Below are 10,621 nucleotides of genomic sequence, written 5' to 3' on the forward strand. Positions count from 1 at the left end.
TAAAAAAATAGCTGTCTAGTGTTCCATCCTGTAAATGAACTGTAATTTATTTAAACAATCCCTACTGTTGAGTATTTAGGTTTTTCCAAATTATCTTAAACTTCCAATTTTAGTAGTGCAGAGGGTCTCCTTAGCCTGAGATGCTTTCAGGGTAACCCAGCACAGAGGCAGGGGAATGTCCAAGATGGACTCTTAAAGTTCCTCTTGTGCTAAATACCCTCTTTTAGGAGATGACCTCTTTCTGTTTACCTTGGGAGGTTTATTTCAGCAACAGTTGGGATTATTTTTGTCTGCTTTCTGAGATGACACACTATTCCTGCAAGTTCTCAAGCAGCTCTTCAAATAAATCCAGGCTGCTTATATCTTTAGCCTTCTTGGTGATGAATCCCCAGCTCCTGGTTTATCCACCCACTATGGCAGCTGCCAGGAAGCAGTCTTTGCTGGGGCCCACAAGAATAGCTTTAGGGGTACGTACCTTCCAGGGCCCAGTGGGCAACCAGAGTAGTGAAGATCCTTACAGTGAGGGTGCCTGGGAGGCCAAGGGGTGCAGCCAAAGCAGGGATTGTGGTGTCAAGGGCCTTTGAGATGGGTGGTCTAACTGTGGAATATTGTTATCATTGCTGGGGGAGCCCTCTGAGCTTCTGGTGGAGGAAAGTGGGGGAAGAGAGGTCCTGCTGAAGAAAGGTGTGAAGCCAAAGACAGGAGAACCAGTCAGAAGAGGCCGACATTCTTCTGCAAGGTCGAAATGGAAGGTGGAAACCAGGACAGAGAATACCAATGATTTCTCACACCTTTCCCAAAATATACCAGCTGAAATTGCTTTCCCCTTCCTAACAACTGTCCTTGGGAGCTAGATAAGACAAGGGTTATGGTGTTCATTTGAAGTATAAGGAAAATGAAGCTCAAAGAATTGAAGTGACTTACCCAGGGAGGAGGACCAATCCTTGATAAACAATGTCAGGCACTGTGCTGATTACAAAGATGAATAGAACTCAATTCCTATCCTTACTGGGAAAAAGCCATGTGACAGGAATGGTGCACAAGAGAGATGTGGTTCTCACCCTCAAGAAGCTCTTGTGCCTGTGCACCTTGCCCATCAGGTTGGCAGCTTATACAGACTGCTTACCCAGGCCTCTAGCATAGGCTCCACACTAGGGTGCTAAGCAGGGTCCCTAGGGTTTTTGGAGGCTTGACAAAGGATTCTAGCCCTCCACACATCCATGTTCTCTGACTGAGGGAGAGACCATTCCCCTGGATTCATACCATTCACCTGAGATGGGATCTGAGCTTTGACAGCACAGCAGTGGGGAGGGAGACACAAATGATAAAGAAGAGGGTTCAGGCTTTTCCTTCTTTGATAGCAGTGAGCTCCCTGTGGCTGGAGATGTGTAGGCAGAGGCTGTGAGAACACTGCCAGGGGATGCTGCTGAGGGCTTTGGGGCATCAATGCCAGTGGCAGTGGGTACGGATTGGAACTAGATGGACTTCCATACTCTTTCCTGCTTTGAAAGCTGCAATTTAGAGATTCTGCCCTTTTTTTTTTTTTCAGAGATGACTCCACCAAGTTCTGCCATAGACTGTGAGGTGTAGTTCTCCAGCCAGGTCAACAAAGTTCCCCTGAGGCCAGTGAGGGATCTCAGAGAGACCCTTGATATCTCTGTCATGCTCCATATGTGCCCTTGAGCTTGTGTACTCACCCTCAGTGTAGCCTTGGTTGCTAGGTGAGGGATGGGTCTTGGACACTAAATCCAGGTTTGTTATGGTTTGGCATCTGCCTGAAGGAGGTGGGAGATGCTGGGGATCAGGTAGCAACTTGTCTGCCTCCTAATGCAGGCCTACTCTGTGCGTGGCATGGCCCAACCCTGCTCTTTGCTCCTGCTGAGCCATCTAGAGTCTTAGAGTCTGAAGTTCTCATTAGAAGATGCATATCTAAACAGGAGTTTCCCAGGGAATGGGCTAGTGAGGAAAGGAAGAAGGGATGGAGGGAAGAAGGGAGGAAGGAAGGAAGAAGGGAGGGAAAGAAGGAAAGAAGGAAGGAAAGGAGGGAGGGAGGAAGGAGGAAGGGAGGAAGAGAGGAAGATAGGAATGAAAGAAACTTCTATCAAATTTTACCTTTGTGCCAGGTGCCATACATATTAAGCACCAAAAGGAGCATGGATTAATGGAAAGAGCAAAGACTTTCGAGTTAGACGGTCATTCATTCATAATTTAATCCATTAATCTAACAAGCATTTATTGAGCCTACTATGTGTCAGGCATTGTACTGGTTACTAGGGATATTGTAGTGGTTAACAGGGGAAAAAACACTATCTCTGACCTCATGAAACTACAGTTTCCTGGGAGAGATAGACAAAACAAATCATTCCCCATTCGATCCTGAATTACAAAGTGTGATAAATGCTGTGGAAAAAAATAATGAGGCTTTGAGAGTGTATAACAAGGGGAGCCCAATTCAGATTTGGCAGGGAGGGAAGTGTCAAGGAAATTTACTATGAGGAACAGACCCTAAAATGAGACCTAAAGGATGAGTAGGAGTTAGCCAAATCAAGAGCGAAGGAAAGAATGTTCCAGATAGAGGGATGACTCCAAGCTAGGGCTCAGGATAGGGAAGAGATCAGAATGCTCAAAGAATTGGAAGGAGACTGGTGTGACTGGGCAAAGAGATTGAGCCACGTGCAGGATTTGTTCCTTTCTAATCCCCTTCCAGGTACTCAAGGGTCAGGTACTTCAGGCTCTATTTGGAAGGAGGAAACTGAGAATCTGGTTAAGCTGCTCAACTGCCATGGGAACAGTAGCTTGTCAAACTTCCCTAAGCATGAGCCCTGCTCTGCCTCTCATGAAATAATGTGGTATGGGAAGGCTTAATGGGAGAATCTTTTACTAGAAGGGATTAAAGCAAGTCTAGCTATCTCCACCCTGTTGTTAAAAGTCTGCTTCTAATCCCCCCACCAAATATTTTCTGAGTGCCTGCTCTGTGCCAGGCCTGTGCTGGATGCTGAGGATATAAGGATGAATCTGATAGTTTCTCCCTCCATGAGTAGGGAGACAGGCATAATGAAACAAGTGGCTTTTTCATCAGAAAGTCCTCAGCATCTACCTGCTGTAGGCCAGGATGATGCCCAGATGCCTTTGTACCAGCCCTCCCTCGGTTTCTGGACATCACCTTGGTAAGCTGCGGTAGGAACTTTAGACATCAAGCTGAACTTCTGCTAATGTTCTCTCCTTATCAGGACCAAGAACTTTCAATTGCCCTCTGGCTTTTCCCTCTTCACTACTCTATCTCCCAGAACTCAAAACTCAACAAAAAAGTATTTATGTGAGCCTGAGCTAGCAGCAGGGGTCAGGTGAGATATGGCTCACTGGAAGCTTATGTACTCCCACCCCTCCAGGATCAGAGACTAGAAGGGAACACTGGACTTGGACTTATTCCAGGAATGGGGATAGAAGGCACCTGAGGATCCTGAAGGATTAGGTGGTAACGTCACAGAGATACAGTGAGAAGACAGGGAGAGGGCCCAATCTCCCACCCCTTGCACCCTCCCCAAGCCATGCCAATTACTAGCTATCTTACAGGAGATTTCTCCTGGGGGCACAAGAGGAGAGTAGGTGAGTATTGTGATGAAGAGTGGAGGTTGGGAACCAGACAGCTTAGAGTTGAATCTTTGCTAGCTGTGGGGTTGTGAAAGGCATCACCAACATCCATCAATATCAGGCTCTCTACACTTCCAGGTACACAAAAGATTATTTGAAATGAGATGTGGCCATGTGACTAGTTCTGGCCAAAGAAGCAACAGGGGTCACTTCTGGAGCTAATTACCTAATTGCAGGCCCCCACCCTTTCACCTTTTTCTTCCATGGTTTTGGTGATAGTGGATGTCTCTGTTGAGATGGTGGGTGTCATTGTCATAAGACGATGGCTGCTCTCCAGGCCTGAGTCCTAGAACCTTCCTGCTGACCCACATTGGACATATAAGATGAGTAAGAGTAAACTTTCTTTTTAAGTCCTTGAGATTTAAATGATGTTTATTACTGTAGCATCACCTGGCATGTGCTGCCTAGAACAGAAATCATGGGCAAATTACTTAATCTCTCTGTGCCTCAGTTTCCTCATCTGTAAAGCTGGAGTCATAATAGTTCCAAACTTCTATGGATATAAGGACTAAATTGGTCAATATATAAGGGGCTTAGAATAGTCTGAGGCATATAAAACATTCAATCAATGTTAGATTTATTACTACCAAGAAAACCTTCTCCTCAGACTTGCTGGATTAAGCAGAGACATAAAGAAACATAGACACCTAGGGATGAAAAAGACTTTAAAGTCTTCTGATTCCACCCTTATTTTATGTTGGGATCTTCTGTGCAGCATCCTTGCTGAGTGTTGCCCAGCTTCTGTGGAGGCCTTATCACTGGCTGTAAAGGCAGAGCTGCACCCATCTATAGGAGAGGTGGCACTCAGGCCTGGGATTCCCACCTCCTTGTCTGGTATGCATCTGTGACACCGACAATATGCAGGGCATTAGTTTCTGCTTTCTCTGGCACAGTCTTGGAGAGAAGGAACTGGGGAAATTTCCTCTCAAGCTGCTTGGAAATTGTAATATTCCCACCCCTACACAGTCCTCTGCCCTGTGCCTCAATTGGTTTCTCCTCACCTGAACATACTTGTTGGGCTCAGAGACCCTCTCACCATCTCACTCAGTTGCTCCTGTTCTTTCCTCTTCTTGTGCCCTTTCTGAAAGGGGTCTCTGCTGTCTTCCTCCATCAAGCCATTGTGTGTATTCTTCCCAGACTTGTGAAAATTGGCACCCTGTCTCTCCATTATCAGTGCTTCCTGTGGTGGTCACAGCCCACCAGGGTGTATTACAGCAGAGTCTGGGGACAAATAAAGCTCACTTGGTTGAAACATGTGCAGATCAAAACAGATTTCTACCTTAATGGGCCCTGTGATCACATGCATGAGGTACTATCTGAGAGAACTGGAAAGGCTGGACCCCTAAAATCACTTCCACCTGTCATTCACAGTGTCTCATTGTCACCATTAAGGCATTGCCTTGTGTTAAATGGCAAAGAACCCAAGTGTGGGGTAAATGGCAAAATTTCCAGAATCTCCCACCTGGCCTTTGTCTATTTACAAATCAATAGATGTTTACCACTGCAGAGAGCCTCCCGTCAACCTGGGGAAAGGGGTGGAGAGAAAATGGCCATTCTCTCCTCCCCTCTATTCCTAGTATATAATTGGTCTGGCATTTGCCAATCACTAAGGATCCACCAATGGAGTTCCTAGGGAAGAGGCACATGGGGGAAGGAGAGCACGAGTCATGGCTGGAGGAGATAGATGGTGCTGAGCCTGGCTAGCAACTGTAAGGAATAAAAGCCTTTCTCCCAACCTACCCTTTCCCTTGACTTATTTCAGTTTCATCAGTTTCACAGGGGGGACTCACCCCAGGCAGGGAACACCCTTCCACCCAGAGCTACACTGAGAGGGCTACTAGCTCTGGCCATGTAGACAAATTAGGGCAATTGTCCTCAAAACTTGGTCTGAGGAACTCCTCATTGGATTCTTTCAGGGTGCATATTTTAAATGCACATTTCTGAGATGACTTCATGGAGCTGGTTGTCTGCCATTGGAAGAAGGGATGCTGGAGAAGAGAAGGAGCACATTTTGAGCAGAGGTCCTTACTCTCCCACCCTGGGGCTATCCAGGTCCCATCTACAACCTCTGCTTATGACAACACCTCTGAGGTCTGAAGTCAGAGACCATGTCCCCTTGAATCTCTGCTTATAAGTAAAAAGAGAGTGGGGGCTTCATAAGATTCAGGAAGGCAATTGTAGTGTTTGAAAGGCACCTCATTCCACTTCAAAGAAGACCTAACAAGAGGTTATGGGCTGAAACTACATTAAGAGGAGTCCATGGTAGAGGTGGTACTCCTGGCAAGAAAACTTCCTCCCATTTGTGCAGTGGCTTACAGTTTATAGAGGTCTTTCCTATTCACACTCTTCTGTAAGCATTCCACAACACTGTGTTATGGATACTAATTTCTTCTATTTTACAGACTTGGCAACTGGAGCTCAGAGAGGTTAAGTAACTTGTCCAATATCACATAAATACTAAGCAGTGGAGGAGAAATTTGACTCCATGTCTCCTGCCCCTGAGTGACGGCAATGGATGATTCTGTGTCAGTTGGATGAACCCTGACACAGATTTCAGATCTCAGAGAGACCACCAAGTGGGTTGGAGGTCCCTCATCCCCTTTGTGATGCCTTTCCTTTCCCTAGGGATGGCCTGGAAGAGACAGACTCACGTCCTTGTGGGTAATTAACTTTTATTGCTCTCTATATTGTGTTCCCAGCTTTCAGAAGCTGCTGTTTGAACAAGATGTTGGCCCCACATGATCTCTGGACTGGCCAATAACATACTCATGTCTCTGCTTGAATGAGATGCTGTTGAAGTAGAAGACACCTACCTCAATCCACCTCCCATGGGCTGGTCACAATAGCTTATCTACTATTTGCTACATGATATTTACCCCCGTGGGAATACATGGAGTCAGAGGTCAGCCTAGTACAACCCCTACCTTGAAGCAAGAAAGTAAAAGTCAGCTGAACTGTGACTGACTCTTTACTGAAGTAGTTTGAAAGAGAAGATTTCATAGCTCTTCTTTATGTCTTCACGGCAAGTGGCAACCCTCTCTGCTCAATATCTTCAGCAGAATAAAAATAACCCACTGTATTCACTCAAACACTAACCTGGGATACAGAAGTATGAGGTTCTAGTCCCTTCTCAACTATGAACTCATTGTGTGACTTTGACAACTCACTTCCTCTTTCTGGGATCCATATTCTAAGGGCCTTTTACTTAGTAGTTCAAAAGCCTCTGATCATATGATGCTATGTCAAGAGTTGATGTGCATAGCTGCAATTAAAAATTAACTGTGGGGAATAATTGGCTAATAGGAAAGAGAATAATGTGTTAATTGGAAATATGAATTGCACTCAGATATACTTTGGGGTATTTAGTTGGGACTGACTGGAAGAAAGAATAACATAAAGAGAAAGAGGTGGGCAGGCAGGTGGGAAGGAGGTGGGGGCAGACAAGCTGATGGCCTCTGAAAGAAGAGGGAAGAAAGGTATAACAAGGAGATCTGGTAGAAATTACAGGGCAAGGGCATGAAAATGATGAAGAGAAGGGAGAATCCAAAGATGGATAGCACTGGGCTACTTGAGGGAAATGTTGGCATTCATAAATGTCTCTGTCCGCTGGACATCTCCTCTTGGATGTCCTATGAGCACTTCAGAACCACCATGGCCCCAATCCAACTCCGCATCTCTCCCCTCCTGAAACAGATCCTCCAAGCCAATCAGTCCCCAAGTGCAGTAGTTTTCTCTCTTCCTTCCTTCTCAAGTTGGGGTCCATCCCCTCCTCCCTACCCACTGCCACCACAAGGCCATCATCTTTCACCACTCAACTGGAAAATTACAGTGGCTTCTAACTTGTTTCCCTCCATTCCTTGTTCCTCCAACTCATATTCCACACCCCTGAAATACCCTTCAGTGGTTCTCCATTGCTCTTAAGATAAAAGCCAAACTCCTCACCAGGGCCTACAGGCCCTGCAAGGTCTGACACCTGCCTTCTTCCCAGCCTCATCATTTCCACCCCGTGTGTGGATGGCTACACTCCTATCTTACAAATGACTCTTGCGCATTTCCAGACTTTGGCACACCCTGCTTCATTTGACTGAAGCAGCTTCTTTCTTCCTACTTTACCACTTGACAAACTCCTTCTCAACGTTCAAGCCTTGGCTTAACGTGACCTATCCTGGGAGCCAGTCTGGGTTGTGGCTCCTCTTCTGGGCTCCCACAACACCTGTATTTCTCTTTGTTATAGAAACTGACTACACTGATTATTATGGATCTGATTACATTCTAGACTCCATCACTAGACTGGGAATAACTTGAGGACAGGATGCATATCTTATTTGTCCTTGTATGGCATTTTGTAGGTGCTTGAAAATTGTGTGTTGAACAATCATCTCAGAAATAGCCTGGTACCTTTTGCACAGTAATTCAATGAATTAGTATCCAGGAGAGAGGCAGTAGATGGAGATGTCAATGTAACTGGATAAGACTGGGAGAGTATTAGAAGTAGAACCTAGAACCTGAAGTTTCTGCTGGGAAGAGACAGGCAAGTTGATAGAAGGGAAAGCCTGTCCCGGCTGTGGGTGTGGGATTCTATGTGATGACATGGAGACCTGAAGGAAGGACAACAGCTTTAGCCTTTCAAGTGGGCCAACAGTACTCTGTAAGTACACTGCCCATTCCACACTCCATGGGCTGGTGGCGTGTTGTGCACACTGATGTTTTGCAGACTGGATGGCTGGCAGGGGGAGATTTGGCCTGTGAGACTCCATTCACTGCACAAATATTTATTGGGCACCCATCATGGGTCAGACACTATTCTAGACACTGAGGAACACAGCAGTGAATATAGGAGGCAAAAACATACAAAAATCCCTTCCCTCATGGAGCTTACATTCTAGTGAAGGGCAACAGACAATAAATGAAATAAAATTCATACAATGTTAGATGGTTATAAATCAATGGATAAAAATTAAGTATGGAAGGAAGCTAAGAAGTTTCTAGAGGAAGCATTGTTTCAATTAGGGAGGTCACAGGCCTGCAAGAAATAAGAAGCCTCTACTTCCAGGGGGTGGTACAGAGCACTGTAGAGATGGGGGCAGGGCCAGGGAGAGGTGAGTTTCCCACCAAGCCTGAAAATAGAAGCTACAGTGAGGAGTCAGGGTCTTAAGTGGGTACCCTGGCACAAGCCTAGGATTTCATGGTGCCTGCATTCCCATCTCTTCCCATTTCCTGCTTCAACTCCCCACCCTCACCATATAAAAATATCACAATATAGACACCACATACAGAAATCATAAAAGTGCATCGACCTCACAGTCCAGAGCTGCTTCTTGACAGTGAATGTGTCATGCCTTACCCGACTTCCTTTCAGCTGAGACTAGCAATCATTGTTGGTGGGACTAACACACCTGATTGCCTATTGTATCTGCTACCTCAGGTCCCTACATTTATCAGGACAGCAAGAATGAATGTGACTGAAACACTGTGGCTAATGTTTCTGCAATGTGCTCCAGGTACACATGTGTGTCAGAGTTGGAATTCCATGTACAGCCTCACTGGCTCTGGGCTGTTTTTGTTCCCTCTCTGAGCCTCAGTATCCCTATCTGAAATATGAGGCCTTACCTCCCTTACAGCATACTTAAGGATCAAAATGACGTCAGAAGCTTAAAGTGGGATATAAAGGTCCTTGGTGGATGCCATTCTGATTCACTCTCTCCTGAGAGATGGAAACGACTTAACTCCTCTAGTCATCTGCATGTGTCTGGCCCTTGGGTGAACCTCTGTGTGGTTTCACTCAGCCAGTGATCAGATGACTCTCTGTCTATGAGACACGGCTGCTGGTGACCTAGGGCAAGGAGGAAAAGGACACTGCCTAATCAGCTAATAACAGAGGTACCCAGGGTCATGGTAGGTTGGGGGCATGGGAGTATCGGGGTGATGGTGCAGGCCTTTCTCCTGACTTGGTTACCATCCTCAGTGAAAAAATTGAAATCTGCTTTTTTAGGTAGATCCAGGAATTTTAAGAAGCACTCATCACACCAGGTACTGCACTGACCACATTGTGTATATGTGTGTGTGTGTGTGTTCTTATTTTTTGGTGGTGGTAAGAGGAAATAAAAAGATAAATAAGATCTGGTCTTTATTTCAAGGGTTCATAATTTAGTAAGGGGAGAGATGAGAAATCTTGAAGGAGAAGTGTGCCAAATAAGGTTTTAGAATCACCCAAGGTGTGGAATAAAGGGTGCTGAAGGGAAGATCATCTAGGAGACTTTTGCTGTGGCCTAAGGAAGGGATGGAGGTATCTTAAACTAAGTCAGACTCAGTGAGAATGGAGAGGAGGGCATGGGTGGGAAAAATATCAGAGAAGTCATAATAAAGTCGCTTAACAATGGCTGATGAGAGAGGATGAGGAAAGCATAACGTGCAAAGGGGTTTCCAAATTTGCTGCTGCTAAGCCCTATTTTTCCCTTCCTAGACTTATGAAGTTGGATTGGGAGTGAGGGGCAGGGATAGTTAGATGTAATATTTAGTGCAGTAACATTTTTTGTTGTTGTTGTTTTTTGCTTTTTAAAATCTTTATTGTAATAAAATTTACCTAATATGAAATGGACAGTTTTAACTACTTTTTTTTTGAGAGGGCATCTCTCATATTTATTGATCAAATGGTTGTTAACAGCAATAAAATTCTGTATAGGGGACTCAATGCACAGTCATTAATCAACCCCAAGCCTATATCTCAACAGTCTCCAATCTTCTGAAGCATAACAAACAAGTTCTTACATGGTGAATAAGGTCGCAGTAACATTTTTTTAAACGAGGCTACAGTTTTGTTTTATTCTGATTTAGCAAATTCCACAAATGACCCAATTCTGTTTCAAGATATCACGTTGCATTTGGTGATTGTTTTTCTATTTTTTATTTTGGTATCATTAATCTACAATTACATGAGGAACATTATGTTTACTAGGCTCCCCCTTCACCA

The sequence above is a fragment of the Manis javanica genome, chromosome X (genome assembly GCF_040802235.1).
Source record: "Manis javanica isolate MJ-LG chromosome X, MJ_LKY, whole genome shotgun sequence".
NCBI classification, from domain to species: Eukaryota; Metazoa; Chordata; class Mammalia; order Pholidota; family Manidae; genus Manis; species Manis javanica.